The sequence below is a fragment of the Scophthalmus maximus genome, chromosome 8 (genome assembly GCF_022379125.1).
Source record: "Scophthalmus maximus strain ysfricsl-2021 chromosome 8, ASM2237912v1, whole genome shotgun sequence".
Taxonomy (NCBI): Eukaryota; Metazoa; Chordata; class Actinopteri; order Pleuronectiformes; family Scophthalmidae; genus Scophthalmus; species Scophthalmus maximus.
The window spans coordinates 20957321-20974217 of record NC_061522.1 but is presented as its reverse complement, the minus strand read 5'-3'; the positions used below and the strand labels follow the sequence as shown (position 1 = coordinate 20974217).

Here is a 16897-nt window from a genome sequence, read left to right as displayed (position 1 = left end):
TGCTCACTGCCAGTGAGTAAAACGCTGTCCTGAAGACAACTGTGACTGCCCGACTCAGTCGCTTGTTATCAGTTTGCTTGCCAGCGACACTATTGTGCCAACTAACTGTGTGTGAGCAGCGTGTTTCTAAAGTCTAGCACCACCTATTTTGTAAGGAAGCGCAGATTAACTTTGCTGTTCTACTTCTCCATTTGAGCAGATCCAGTTAATTTGCTTTCAGCCAGTGTGGTGACTACATCCAACCACAGTTAACTATTTCTGTACCAACTGTGTCACCTCACTGCTCGGGGATGAATGCATCATAACCACTCTGATGAATTTGGCTGATGAAAGATGAAAGGAGAGTACCTTTCAATACTTTACTGGTGTCAAACTTCCATTTTTTATCATAATGTTTATTACACTGATCTGAAACCTGAATAAAGTTCATCTGTTGGAGCAATCCAGCTGTTTACAGCATTCAGCTTTCTTTGAGTTCTAGCTATTTAGCTTTTTAACCACAACTTAACATTCAATTGCGCAAGTAAAATATAAAAGGGGATAATGGCCTGGAGATGAGTGAACACATTAAGCACTCAGTGATTCACCATTCCTGTGAGTGTTTGACTGTGGACTTCCTTCATAAACCTAAGAGTCAGTTGTGGGTCATTTGGTGTCGATGTTAGAACGAAGGAAACAAAACGTTGGTGCTGTCAGTTGTTATATTTATAGAACATATGATTCAGTCTTGAAAGCAGATATCTTTTCAGTGTTCGCCTTCCAATTTCTTCTGTCAATGTTATCCTTTCATATTTCTCTTATGCTATATAAGGATGGAGTTGGGATACTTTTGCCTGCACACAAAAATTGGTATTTTGGTATTGGTATTTTATAAATTAAATGTGTTTGATTATATTATTTTCATAATAATAAGCTGTGGTGTTCACCATATTTTAGGAGTAGGGTCAGGAGATTGCTGTAAGTGTTTTGTTAGGGATGCACTAAAATAGGGATTTTTCTTTTAATTTTGCTGATAGCTAATGTACCAATGTATTTATTCCAATGCACTTGCCAGGGCATCAAATAAATCTTCACTACCTTCATTAAAAATAACTGAGCTGTTTTAATGTCAGTCATATAAATTTATGAAAAAACCTTCGATATAATAACTAAACAATGAGAAGAATTCCTCATCACATATATTTCCCAACAAAAGCACAAATGTACTGTATGCTGGTACATGGGTCGAGTCAGTGGCCTCTTTATAAAACAATTGTTGGCTTCTTAGGGAAAACCTTTCCATAAAGTGGGCGACCTCCAAATATTAATGATCGGATAAAACCAACAGTATAAATATAATGCACGTTTTCCTTTACTAAGGTGAACATCTGTGCCATTGTTTGCATGTATCTTCTCATTCCAGTTGTTTGCTGATGAGCTGAGCAGCAAATTAAAATTCAATATTAATTTGATACTAGTCTTATCAATAGAAATAAGAATTTAATATATTAGTGGCAAAATGAGGTAAATACAATCTCAGCACGCTATTTACGATAACTCCGACCATCTGATTATCTGTTTGTCTTTAGAAGTGTAATTCATTCTCACAAAATGACATAGAACACACAATTAACAAAGATAAAGATGAATTCGACTGATAGCATTATTATTACTATTATTATTATTATTATTATTATTATTATTATTATTATTATTATTATTATTATTATTATTATCATCATTAATTCTACTGCACACATTATAAGCAAATTGAGTCTATTCTTTTCATATGAAATGTGCTAAATAAATAATCTTGACATGATAATCAGACACTAATGTAACCTTAACATTTCATTCTGCCAGTCCATTTAATTTGCACACTGTTTTTGTTTGTTTGTTGTTACTTTTGTTGCCGTGGAGAAGGTTATCTCGTTTATTGTTTTCAATCATGTAATACAAGGTGATGGAAACATTGAAGAATGCAGTGATGCTGTCAGCCTCCTTAGAAATGTGAAACAAATGTGCACTATGCCTTTTGTTATTGTTTATTATTAACGTCCTCCCGCTGGTAAATCATAGTCCCAGGAGTTTGATGGTGTAAAATAAAGCACGATTTTCCCAGCCATATTTCTAATAAGTGCAGCATAAAAACCCGGCAAATGTGGGAAACTGAACAAGTTTCCCTGAGTGATGTCAAGGATTTCCTGTGACTGCTTTCAGGCAACCTCCTCCCATCTTGTTCCCGACGTAACATACCGACAATCTAATAAAGCCATCTTGAGCTTCTCGCTCAATGTCATTACGTTTAATACGATATGAATGTAGCCTCTTGTGCAACCATTACTCTTTTCAATGGAGAGAGATACTCTCTTATTCACTGGTTAATCACCACGGCCACATCCAAAAAGCCCATTAGACTCGATGATGCGGGAGCTTTTCTCAGTGACAAATGCCTTCCTGAGTTTTCCAGGAATGAGGCAGGAGGGCAGAAAATACTCTCCAATGTCCATTTCCCAGCGCAGGAAGGCCTGGGGGAAGGAGGTGTTTAGTCTTGAAGAACATGTACTCACACACGCATGCACAAACACTGGAAGAAGGGCATTTCCATGCATGCACAATGTGTTTTCGATGCCCCGAGGGCTGGAGTCGTAACTGCACACACACAAACACGCAAAGCTCGTTCATTAATCACAGCAACGAGGGCTCACCTGACATCCACATGCTTACATCTCTGTTTCACGTATACAAACAGGTACACACACACACACACACACACACACTCTCATACATTACTCACTAAGCAGGCACGAGTCCACCACAATCAGAGGTGTTATTTTAACCCCCCCCCCCCCGAATAAGTAGTTATCGTGGCCTCAGTTTGAGCTTTGCCACACACACACACACACACACTTACTGAGCAGAAACACATTTTCTGCTTTTTTTATTGGAGGTGGTCAAATTTGTTCAAGGTTATTATTTTGTTACTTTGCTCGTGAGTCTTAAGTGAAAGAAAGGCAGACTCTTGGTTTAAAGAGAGGAGCAGGAGGTATTACACTGTATTCATTTTTTTTAAAAGAAATTCAAAGTATGGCAAAAAATGTAGGGTTTAAAAAAAAGTGTACCACACCGCTTCCTCAGTTCTCTGAACACGTTTCGTATGGTTTAGGTGAACCTGTTAGTTTTGTAACTGAAGTAATCCGTTTTTCACATTAATTACTTAGACTGTGGCTGCCCGCCATAGATTAATCTGTCGAGGCAGTTTCATAATTAATATAAACCAGTTTTACACACTCACAATAACAAAGAAGATCTCTAACTTTGTGTTTTGCGTGGTTGCCTCATGCAGAACTGCGTGCTGCGCTCTTATCCTCACTTTTGCTTGCTCGCTCTATCGATGTCATGCTCGCTTTCTCCCTCTTCGTGTCCGTTGTTCTCTCTCTCTCCGTCGCTCTCCCTCCCGTCTCCATCGGCAGCACTTGGAAAAATCCCTCCCGTGTCACTTTGCCTTCAAAACAGCACGTGCATGTTCCCGCGAAGGCTTGGAGACCGCAGTCTTACCCGTCACTCGAGCTCCGTTGGCCATGCGAGTGAACTGCAAATGAGTTATCATAATCACATTAATCAGTAATGTCATTTCCTCAGATGAGGGCAACAGAATATCAGAAAATCTTTCAGTGTAAAGCATACACCGTAGACAGCCGTCTTTATGGTGTTCAATGTGTGGTGGTGTTTAAACTGTACAGATTTGCATGAATAAATAACACATTCAAAGGAAATAAGTTTACAAAACAATATAATTGTAAAATAATAATACAATTTTGAGATTATTGCAGGTCATCAAAGTCAGTTTGATTTAACAATGCAATTTTATTAGTGGTTATGATTTCATGAAAGCACCTTTCATGGCAACATCTTTATCTGTCAGTCAATGAGGGAAACACAGACGTGTGTGCTTTTTTTTAAGTAACAGAGCCACTGATTTATTCTAAGGTGCCATTTATTATAATATTGAATCTGGATTCAGGCAAGTAGTCACACAAGATAAACAACTTATTGGCTATTGTCCGGATTTTATTCCCCCCTTGGTCATGATGCTTCTGAGCTATTGACACTAACGAGTGGAAGCACTAATGAGTGGACACCACACATGCAAGCACCTCTGGACATGCATAATAAAGAATACAATAAAAATAGATAACAAATACACACACATGGGCACATATATAGACACATCTGGACACACGCACACACACAAGGGTTATAATATTAGATCCAGCTTGGGTCTACACATATAGATCCATTGATCCAGTTATAAATATGTTTGTGAAACCACTCAGCGCTCCTGCTGAGTTATTATAAGGAACTGATGCGGTCGATACAGACCTGGAAATGAGGAGAGAGAGAGAGAGATGCTCTGTTGTGTGTGTGTGTGTGTGTGTGTGTGTGTGTGTGTGTGTGTGTGTGTGTGTGTGTGTGTGTGTGTGTGTGTGTGTGTGTGTGTGTGTGTGTGTGTGTGTGTGTGTGTGTGTGTGTGTGTGTGTGTGTGTGTGTGTGTGTGTGTGTGTGTGTGTGTGTGTGTGTGTGTGTGTGTGTGTGTGTGTTTGTGCGCGTGTGTGAGCGTGTGTGTGTGTCAAACCCCTCTGAGATTGGGGAGATGCTTCCTTTGCTGGAGCGCAGACATCCTGTGTGTTACTCAAATAGCATGAATGTTTGTGGTGGATCCCTGGTGTTGTTTACAGAATTACCAGCTATTTCTGAAGTGAAGTGGATTGATTACATCACATCCAAGCAGCACTCTGTGTGTCATTTTATTCATCACCGCTCCGGAGTCTAAAATTAACCCCCAAAACCCCAAACCCATTTTCCTCCGCTCTCCTCACTTGACTTTTATTTTTTCTCCAGTATCCAGGGCTTCAACAAACAATTATTTTCATTATCAGTTCAATTGCTAATATATATATATGTATATGTGTTTTAATTTGATTGAGAATTCCATCCAAAAAATGGTCATCACAATTTCGCAAAGGCCAAGGTGACTTATCCAGATTGATTTGATCCCCCCAAAATGAAAAATAAAATCCAAATTACACTGACAAAAAACAGAAAAGCATCAAATCCTCACATTTGAAAAACTGGATTACTTTCCCACTGACAAACTTGGTCTTGTGTTGATTGTTGATTAATCGGAGAGCTTTTAGGAGGTTAAATTAACAAATTAATTAAATGAGGCAAAACAAACTATCAAAGTATTGGAATATGAATTGTTTTATCTACCTTTAGTTAAATGCAGTTTCCTGTTGACAGAGTACTCCAATTCTCTGCCTTTCCCCCCCCACCCATTCTTCTTCCTTGTCAAAATCTCGTGCCTACAATACCCACAGTGCAACTCGGGACTCAGAGTTCGGTCTGTGACTCTGCTGTGGTAAACTAGTAGTGGCTACTGTAACCTTGGCCCTCCAGCAGAGAAGAGGAGCAGCTTTAGACATTTTTTAAAATGTATTTCCACACGTGGTCCTTAGCGCCAAATGATGCTGACGTAATGACATCACTTGAAGCAACTTATCAGACTTCTTGTTGGTCCCTCTGTAACCATAAACACCCTTGTACCACTTTTATTCAATGAAGGGTCGAAGGTGTTCCTCTCAAATACAGAAGAAAATCTAACATCTTGTTTTCTCATTTCACATGACATCAGCCTGAAAACATTTGCGCAGACTTACGTCTGAACTGTTTTCTTTCATACTGTAAGAAGTTCATAGAAGTTGGAGAAAACATCTATAGACGTTTCTCAGCCTCTTTCCAGAGAAACTTCTTTACTTTGCTTGTTAAAGAGGCATTACGCAGGATTCTTCAGCCTTCCAATTACAGAAATGACTAATATGTCTGCGTAGGTTTGTTTGTGTTCCTGATCAATACTAATAACTCATTACTCTGCTGCCGTAGTCATTTCTGGTAGGACGTGGCTGTGGGCAAGAATCCGGCGTCTTAAGACAAATGATTTCCGATCCATAAAAACGAATGCGTGACACTCATTATTACAGCATTTTGCTCTGTGACATTCTGCCCACTCACTTGACTTGTTTTTAATGATCACTACTCTAACTCCTCGGCTCATTCATCTCTGTGCAGAGCTGTTTGATATCTGATACTGCAGGTGGTAGTGAAAAGGTTTTCATTAAACTCAAATTTGAGTTGAGTAGATTCCCTGACTACGTAGTCACGGCATCACACAGGGTCAAACACAGCAGCAGTCCTCCAACCGCTGTCTCCAGACTAATGGTTTGTGGCAATCTTTTTCCCGCACCGATGTCTCCTCAATCACCAACGGGTGTGACTCTCTCTGCAGGTGGCTGGAAATGAGGGCAGCGTTTCATTAGAGCAGTGGAGAGCGCTGTAATAGGTAGCCGGCTGCTCCGGATGAGAATAGCTGCTCCAACGTGTCTGTCAGACCACAGGTCACTGTGACCCACTGGTGCTTTCAGCGTATCCACTTTAGGACAGATTAAACATTTAATGTCTGGCTTTGTTTACGCATGGATCCAACAGGCGGAAAATTCACAAACGTAAAAAAGTCGTGTTGGTTTTCGATCTAAGACGACCTTGTGTCCTCACTTGTCACTCTGGAGGGAATCAAACCTGTGATTTTCTTGACGTATAGTTTAATAGTGTTCCCTAGATACTCAGTCCAGAGAGTTCCTGCATTCTGGTGCCAAATTTGATCACAAACGATTTGCAGCCTGTCGTTCCACGTAATGTAGTTCTCTCCACCTTGTTTGGACAGTGAAGGCTTTAACAATACCTGTATACTCACAACAAACACTTTTAAGTGCTGATTTTTAGCTTTAAGTGTGTTTCGTGAGATCATCTTGATCACATGACCGCCTGGACCAGTCAAGAACATTTCACTGGTTATATCCTTGTGTAGCTCACAGTCTAAATGAATTGTATAGAGATTTTCAAGTTTCATTTTTCATCACCTTCTGCCCCCAACATAAGGAAAAATGACTGAATTGCAAATATGTACACGCACGTCGCACACATACATAAAATCATCAGAGACTTCTGAGGGCTGCTTGGAGCTTTTAATTGGATAGGTACTTTAGAGGTCTCTCTGCCCCTTCTCTATCAAAACAGATGTACACTACGCACACACACTCCTCAAAAAGTCACAGGAAACAGTTTGTTCACTTGTATTTGAACAAGTTTCTGTTTGAGATCTGTTTTGTGCCATCACACCCCGTTTAAAAAACAGTACACAAGCACTCGGACGCGTTCGGACCTTCTGCCAATTACATAAGCCGTGTCACTTGGTCAGCCGCAGCCGCAAAGTCCCGCTGCTTTCTTTCAGCTTTGGCATCGTCTAACACACGAGTGGTGCCGTCCAATCAGTGCCCTCACAAAGTTTTGAGTAACCGGAGGTCAAGTTGATCCCTTATCAACAAACTGCTTAATTGGAGTTTTTGACTACAACTCCTCAAATGCGCAATCACCCATACCTCTGAAGCCCTAGTTTTGGGACTCAGAAATGGCTGCGTGGGTAATCTAGTCTCGACAGGAGGTGCGTGCTGGCAGGATGGGAAGGTGACGTGTCATCTCTCCCACTGCTCCATCCGACATGCTGTGAACTGACTCAGCCTGGACACACTGGCCTCAGCAGGACTGCTGTCGCTGGGGAAATGACTGCCGCCACACGGGCCTGCTCACCAGAGCTGTTATTTATCAAACTGAATCTCGGCTCAATTTGAATAATTGTAGTCTATTGATCCCTGTAGGGAAACTGTCTGTTTGCTTTTCCTCTTCCCAGGATTGATGGCACGGCCGGATCTTCACTGTTGGAATCTGTATGGTTTCTGAGTTTCCCTTTTAACCAACCCCATTCACTTTTTTAATCATAGTGAACATCTCTGTCTCCAACAGTCCTTGTTGATTAAACGCATTATTATTCCCTAATTATTACCTAGTGGGGAAAGGTGATTGTGGCAAACTAGGTCACCCAGCACACACCAAAACAACCACCTCCACCTTCAGTGATATTTGGACATGAAAACGCAATGGATACGACATGTTAGGTTAAGAAATTAAGATATCATCAAGCAACCATATGAACATCAATTTTCCATCACTTATGCTCGTCTGCAGCAGGGCCCAAGCACTTGTCACCTTAACTGTGCCGTTCAGTTCTTCTTAGGGGATCCTTGGGTTTGTGGCTGCACCAGGTGGCAAATGTATTGCCTTCCACATATTCTGCATCTGCCCTGTGGTCTTCTCTCTCTGTGGGATGAAGGAGGAGGCATCCTTATCGAAAGCCTAAAACACCTCTGGACATCTGTGTCCACTATCTCATATGTTTCTGTCATTACCCAAAGTTCAGAATGCTTTGAATGTACGTAGGTCACCCAGATGGCGCTTGGTCCTTCGGCTCAGCTTCCTTTTTTTTTTTTTTTACCATGCATCACTGCAGATGCTGCACATTCAGCTCTATCTCACCATTTTTTGTAAATATAGCCCCCCAAGTTATTTGAAATATTTTCTCTTGAGGCAGCAACTCCCTCCCGGGCTGAAAAGAGTTACCCACTGTGCAGAAAGCCATGGAGCACCAGAGTTGGGAAAATCTCACACCCAGACAAATGGAAAATAGTTGGTCCATAGTTACTGTACAAAAGCCCAGCAGCCTTCAAAGTGTTTTTGTCGCAGCTTTAAGAATCAACAATAAGTAGAAAAAATTGCTGGAGAATGCTTCAAAACAACAACCGCTGAACCCACTCAGAAACTGATTGTTCACCAATCTCCAGCAGTGTGCAGTAATGACATACGGTCAGGCTGTCTGCCTGTCCAGATGTCATTATCACCACCGGTAGTGTGCTGCTGCACCCTTTCTATTCCTACACTTAAACTACAGTGTGTTACTCAGTGTCATCATTGACGTATGCACAAAAGCGACAGGGAGGAAATATTTGCTGATTTTTACAAAATGTATTGCTTTAGAATCACTTCCCGCCCCGTGTCATTTAGTGTTCAAGCACTGTTACGAGTAAGAGTAATGTTTCCTGCGGTATCCTGTAGCTTTTTGTTACCATATCCATGGAGAAAAGGGTCAAGGTAATGCATAAATCACGTATATCCGATATATTGTCTGTAATAGCGTCATAAACCAACAATATAAAGGGATAAGTACCATATACTCTATATTGCCAAACACAACAAAAGAACCACAGAATTGTGTGACATTGATATATTTTATAACATGTATGAAACTAAACAAATGTATCCAATTTGGCTCCTGATCCCGGTAATCGTTTCCTCCATCATGTTTGGGATTGGGAGGTATATTCTCTTTCACTCTGATTCTAAGAATTTTGGTTATGACAGATGGAGTACAGTAAAAGGTTGACTACTTTTCATTTCTGCCATAGGTCTTCATGACCACTACAGAGGAAAACTAAATCCTTCAGCTGCTGTGAAGTTCAGCATGATTTACTTTCAGTCTACAGAATACCATCGCAGTAGTGTTATTTTACCCATGTAGGTGTGGTAGAGCTGATTTTGAAACGGTTGGCTCGCGTGATCACATCTCAACTCTTGTTTCACCTGTTATATCAATCAATGTCCATTTTGGGGTGTGGATTTCTGATGAAAAAAAGTAAAGTCGCGATTTTTATAAACACACAATCATGATCCACTAACTGCAAACTTGCAAGAATTACAAAAAGAAAAAACAAACAATAGAATAAATAAATTGAACTGGAGAATATCTTGACTTGAATCAGGCTATGGACCTATCTGTTTTCACTTTTTAAAACGATGTTGTACATTGAAAGACACAGTCAAAATAGTTTTGCATCATTGTTTTAAATCCCATCTTGTCCTCGGCTTTGAAAGGCACCATATCCTTAGATAGACCAAATGTTATCACCTCTAGGGTTGAGTAGCGTTAGGGTTTTTTGTTCGATACCTGTGCTCAATCGCTACTTTTAAAATGGTACCAGTGCCTATAAAGTGCCAGAACTGACACTTTTTTTCTTACAAAAGCACAAAAAGACAGTCAATGAAAACAACTGTGGCTGATGTGTTTGGCATGTTAGCATGGGGTCATGCAGGCAGTTAATGTGACCAAAGTCTCATAATTCAACTTGACGAGTGAGCGACTGACCGCTGTAAGTGTATACGGAAGGATGAGTTCACGCTTGCCTCAGCCCTGTGCTTGCAGAACCGCAGTTGTGCACACGGAGTACAAATCCTCGCTCGCAACTATCCCTTTCCGCTAACACTGTTCTGTGCAATTCATATGCACGTGCATGTGTTAAAGTGTATGACCCTATATTTCGCATGCAAGTTCTTCTGAAACGGACGTCATGTGATCAGCTGATCGCTGTGTGGAGAAGAGTCACCACCTTGTCGGTCCTGTTGGACGACAAGAGCAAAGCTGTGGTTGTGGGAATGGTGTTACAGAGTGATGGTCTTTTTCCTTCATTCAAAAGCTTTGGCCAGCACCAGCTTCAAGAGGACACATAAATCATTTAGCCATTACGCAATTAACATTAATGAAATTGTATCACATAATTAATCTTAATTACCTTCAGCACTGATATTCAGCACTCTAATTGAGAGAACCATAGACTGTATAAAAAGAAATGGACAATGTCACCGCGTCCTTAAAATGAAGCCAATGCGGAAGTGCTTGAAGCCTGTATTCTTTGGATTCACCAGCAGAGCGCGACTCCTTGGTTGCATAAGAAGTCTATTAGAAATTGACTCTGCGTCAGTAAACATTTTCCTGAGGAGTTTAAGGGTCAATCGCTAGTTTCAAGTCTTCTTCAATACAGCACGATGTTCATTTTTGTAAATTATGTCCATTTAGATGAAAGTAGACAGTTTGATTGACAGTTGGTCCATCCAATCGTGCATGGTTGCAGGTGTAGGTGGGCGTGCAGTGGACGAGCTCTCAGTCAGATCCACTCCAATTCTACGTCCATCAACATGGTGCTGGTCAAAATGCAAAACTCAAGGCTTCAAAACAGCAGTTCACAAACCAACAGGGTTGCCACTTAGGGAGAACTGATGGTCAGCAGGCTGCAAAAAAAAAAATCAGAAGCCTCCTAATTTTACCTTCTTTTCTGAGCATGGACATATAAAAGTTGGATGTGTCAATTCAGACCCTTGATATTTAGATCAGATCAGATGGAAAAAACAACCATCAGAACAAAGACGTAAAACCTCTGATGAGGGTTTTCATGGCTGTCGTGATTTAGCAACAAGAGGATACATGGCTTTGAACACTTCCTCTTATCTTTCCACTTACTCTGTTGTTCTGTAGTTCCCCCCCCCCCCTGTCTCTCATTTGTCTCTCTGTGCCTTTAGTATCCTTCACATTGGTACATGCCCAGTGTTACTCACATGCTGATCATTGATTGAGAGGACAGAGGTTGACTTTTCCCATTTCCTGTCTCTGACATCAAGTGGCTGCTGCTGTCACAGCCGTCCAAGTCGCTGTCCTTTGTTTAGTTTTTTTCTTCATCCTGCAACTTGAGTATATAGCCTCTTTTACCTGAATAGATGAAAGGCATGCATCTCATTCAGTTGCCACCTTCTTTATTACACTGCATACATTCATAAATAATATATCACATGGTCAGACATGTATTCTACACTTAATGTTTCCATTGAGGTTTTAACTTTCCGTGTGAGTCTTCAGTTTGATTGATGAGAAAGTATGTGTACGTACACAGACTTATTTTACCTTTAAATATAAGTATCATTATGACAATTTAAAAAAGTTAAAAGTAACAGTACATAACATTTTTGGTCTAAAATGTATCCTGATGTGTGTGACAGCCAGCGAGGCTTCAGCTGCACCTCACGGCTTTAACAGTTTGCATTTTAATTGCATCCTGAGTGCTTACGGTACTTTGAAAAGGTCGCCCCAGTCGCAGGAAGTGACATGTTGATAGATGGCGACTCAACCGGCACTGAGCACACCTTTGAAAGAGGAGTTTGTTTCTTGGGGCCTTGATGGATATAATTTAGGTGTTTTACAGCGGTGGTGCGAGGGACAGAGGCAACAGACAGCTGCAGTTAAGCAGAAGATTTGGTCTCCACAGGAGGCTGGAGCCCCCCCCTCCAGGCAGAGGCGATTAATGTTAGTAGATGAGTCTAGTTTATGCACGCACGCACGCGCATATACATACACACACAAACACATACACACACAAACACACAGAGAGAAAGTTGTGTCCCCATGTCTTCAGAGGACATTACATTGAATTACATTTATTTCCTGGAGACTCTAACCTTAAATACAACTACAGGAATTATAGTGCCCATATTGTACTTATTTGGGTTTCTGTCTTTAGTAGGTGTTACACACACAAAAAAACACTCACACCGCTTTCTGACGGAAGATTCTGATTTGTATATTGTATACTTATATATTGCAGTGTATCACAAATCACATTAAGTTTCATTCACAATCTTTCATACAGTATGAGGAATAAGGTGTATAAGGAAAGTGACCTTAAATTACTTTTGCTTGGCATTACATGTAAAATACAAAAAATGAAAAAGATACAAATTTATTTCAAATTAATTTGAGTTTTCAGGGATGGGGGCGCCCCCCCCCCCAATTCAATGGTAGGGGAAACCCTGTAATTGGGCTCTTCATCGGTGTCTTCCTCATGCATATTAATAATTTTCAATCTCTCTGCGACTTGAATTGAATTAGTCATACTGTCATGAATGTAACATGTACATCTCAATACAACTGGGAATCATCTGAAATGATAACTACAAGCAGGTACAGTAAGTGAACAATTGTTCCTCCTGCCTCTCTCTTCCTCATACGATTCAGCACTTTCCTCCAGAGTTCTTTCTCCCCGCGGCCCGCTCTCCCAGACAAAATCTGATTTCAGGCCCTACACCTCCATCACTGCAGGTCCCTCACTAACACCATTTTGCCATCCAGATACCACGAGGTATCATCGGGATGAGTGCCGCGCCTCTCCACATTGATGCGCTCTCATCTGATTATACCCGAAATTGAATCAGCCTGTGAGCTCAGCTATCACACGGCAATTCAAAGTCATCCAGATGCAGGAAGCCCAGAAGTGGCGTCTAATCGAGGTGTGCTCAGTTTGGCCTCGGCGGGATACATGACACGACGTACATAGAGCGAGTAGTTTTACTCTCAAAATCACAACTACAAATCATGATTGATGATTAGGATTACAACATTTAACCTTCTTTATAATGATCACACACCTGTCGCATGTAAAGCGGAGAAGATCATGAATGAGCTCCGAGTCATAAATACAGCCAACTACATCACAGATCTGTTGCTTTCGGTTTCTCTTTGAGAAATATTGTATATATTCACTAATTCTTTTTGATGAATTAAAGGCGAAAAATGTGTCTGTTTTTAATGCGCATTGCAAAATTTTGTGATTTAAAGGAGTGAATGAATAAGATTATATTGAGAGGTGCTGGATTGATGTAACACATCAGTGCAAGAAATGTTTAGTTTCAAAGATGGTTATTCAACGACGATGGGAGGGAATGAAATCAGCTGGAAGCCAGTGGAAATATTTAAAAAACGTGTATCGTTAGTAAAGAGAATCTCATAGCAGCGGGGTGGTGCCGTTTTGCATGACTCTGGTGTTCTTCTGAAATTAGGACTGAGAAAAAGTACATCATATCAGATTAATCAAGACGGCAAATAAACATCAAGGAAAGTTTGAGTTTGCATTCAAAGTAAACAGCATTTTAGGCTGTTTTAGATGGGGGAGCTATCGGAAAACTCCCACTAAAATATGATGACATACTTGTTACAAATTAAAAGTAAATTTAAAGAACTGTTTTGGGGCTAAGAGGAGACTTTAATTGATATTTTCTAAAGGTGTGTGGTATTTTTAATTGATGGTTGAAAGTTTTGTCCTACAATCCTGTTTTGCTTTGATGGGTAGACCTCTTCACCTCTAACACTGTCGGAATGTGTTGTTATCTTTCGTTGAGTTTTGTAAGAAGTTGTGGTTCAAATATGGCTTTCTCCTGTGATTCAGAGCCGCTCGACACCAGGAGGCAGGCTGTTTGGTAAAAGCCACGTTAGTTATGTAACAGAAGGGCCTCGGTGAGTGTGATGATGATTCAGTCCGGGCGCTTTTCTGTTGCACAACGAGTTGACACCCCTGTGTCCCTTCCATCCATGCACACACATACACATTATTTAATGAACTGAAGAAGCACAAACAATCCACACCTCCCTCTCTCTCTCCTGCCGTTCCTCCTTTTAAAGTTTCCCAAGCAGCTTTTCCAGCCTGTGCACACACACACTATTCACAGGGCTACATGGACGAGCATCACGCTGACTTCACTCAAAATCACTGGTGAGACTGGTGAAGCATGGTGGAAAGTGGGCAACAGGTGGCAGAGGAAACACATTGACTGCAGTAAAGTAACAGTAGCATTATTGTTTTTGTTTTTTTCTATGTAGAATATCTGCACACGTTTTGCAGAGCTTGTACTGTTTGCTGTGTTTCATATCCTTCCTTATACCAATATCTTGTTTAAAATTTACGACGTGTGAAAACTTAAGCTTCCTTGTTTACATTTGTTCAGTTCAAAAAATTTGTTTTCAAGAACGCAAGATGGTATTAAGTATAAGCTGAATGTCTGTCTGAGTCACTATAATAATGGATCACTGCAAACAAAATGTCTCGGTCAGATTTGTCATCTTGTTCGTCACTTCTTGAATCAGAGCCTCAAATCTAAAAATTTGGATGCACAGAAGATACATTTTCTCTCAGATGTAGGAGCTGTTTGGGAGGTTCTGTATGAAATCAGGCATAATGCATGAGATTCCTTTATTGAATGGAAAAAAGAAGAGTTATTGACTTACAAATGACTTGGAAGATGTGGACAATTTGGCAGCAAAGTTCAGTCCCAGTCATAGACTGTAAATAAAGTGTCTCCAAATTCTCCCACTGTACAAAAATGCCCTCATGACTTGCAGGTATGGGTCCTCAGTATCTGCCGGCATAAAGACATACTTGCTCTTCAAGTTGACCATTTGGCCAGCAGGCCAAGCACATCAGCCACAGTGTGGGCGTAAGGTTGAAGTTGTGTTATGTGAATTTGTAAAGAGTTTTTCACATATTTATATTTGTATATATAAGTATATTTGGAACTGTAACAGTCAATATGTTAAATTATAGTTCCAATTTGCCTTAACAGTAAAACAAAAACAGTTCCTTATGTGTCTGGCACCGTATCGATATAAATCAAACAAAGCAAATATATCAGACAGTCTAAAAAGCTGTACAAAGAAATAAAGTTTGAGATATACAGTGAATGAGGGAGGTGAATTTTAAGCACACTAATGGGGATATTGTATTGGTGATTTGGATTATTATTATTTAATTTTTTCTAGACTTGAATATGATATAGAAACATTTGATAATTGATTATTATCAGTATTATTAAAATTATTATTGTATAGAATGGGGGTAGGACTGGATAAGCCTGTTGCTTCTCCTACACCTTTTCAGACGATAATATTTTATTTTGATTCCTTATATTATATATATATTCACATGTATTTAGTACTTCTATTTTTTCTAATGTTCGAAATAAAGTATTTCAATTCAATATAGAACTTGTATGATGATACCCAACCCTAACCATATATACACTCTATCATGGTTGAAGGTAATGCACTCAGCTGGCTCCAGTCATACCTCACTAACCGATCGCATTTCATCACTCTCCATAATCACAACTCTGCTACATCCACAGTCACACAAGGCGTTCCCCAAGGCTCCGTACTCGGTCCCCTCCTCTTCATCACCTACATCCTCCCCCTCGGTCAGATACTCCGCCACTTCAACTTGGACTTCCACTGCTATGCCGATGACACCCAGATCTACCTCAGCACCAAATCACCCCACAACCCCCCCCCCCCCCCCTCTCCCATGTTGACTCCTGCCTGTCAGCAATTAAGACCTGGATGCAACACAACTTCCTGAAACTAAACAGTAAAAAAACAGAATTCCTCCTCATCGGTTCCAAATCCACACTCAGCAAAATCAACAACCCCACACTCACCATCGATGGCACCACTGTCTCCCCATCCCCCCAGGCCCGCAACCTTGGCGTTATCTTCGACTCGACCCTCTCCCTCGAACCCCATATCCGCCACATAGTCAAAACCTCCTTCTTTCACCTCCGTAACTACGCCAAGATCAGACCCTCACTCACACCCCCCGCCGCAGAACGACTCATTCACGCCTTCATCTCCTCACGTTTAGATTATTGTAACTCTCTTCTCCTTGGCATCAGCCCCAGCTCCATCAAAAAATTACAACTGGTCCAGAACGCAGCCGCCCGTCTCATCACCCACACCAAATCCTGGCACCACATCACCCAGTCCTAAAACAACTACACTGGCTCCCTGTCTCCCACCGAATTACCTTCAAGGTCCTGGTCCTCACCTTCAAAGCCCTCCACCACCTTGCTCCCCAATACCTCACCAGTCTCCTCTCCCCTTACCAACCCTCACGGTCCCTCAGATCCACCTCTGCCGGTCTCCTCTCCATCCCCAAAACCAAATTCCGCAGCTTGGGAGACAGAGCATTCTCCAGGGCTGCTCCCAGGCTCTGGAACTCCCTCCCCCAAGAGATCCGTGATTCAGACTCCCTCACCACCTTTCAGTCATGCCTAAAAACCCACCGCTTTTCCTCTGCATATCCCTAGCTCCCCCCGATCCACTTTTATTTTGTTTCTTTCTTTTTGTACCAGCGCTTTGGGTACATGAAAAGCGCTTTATAAATCCAATATATTATTATTATTAATGTCAACTGAACACGACTCTGCTTCAATAGAATAACTTGAGGTTTATTTGTTTACCGTTTGCAAGAGAAAGATTGTTGTT

The 16897-nt window shown here is 40.9% G+C and overlaps 1 protein-coding gene across 5 annotated transcripts in view; it reads left to right on the top strand.

Moving 5' to 3' along the window:
* rptor (regulatory associated protein of MTOR, complex 1) overlaps nucleotides 1–16897 on the top strand; it is a 154183-nt gene that overhangs the window by 40280 nt on the left and 97006 nt on the right. The gene's annotated exons all lie outside the window — the stretch shown is intronic.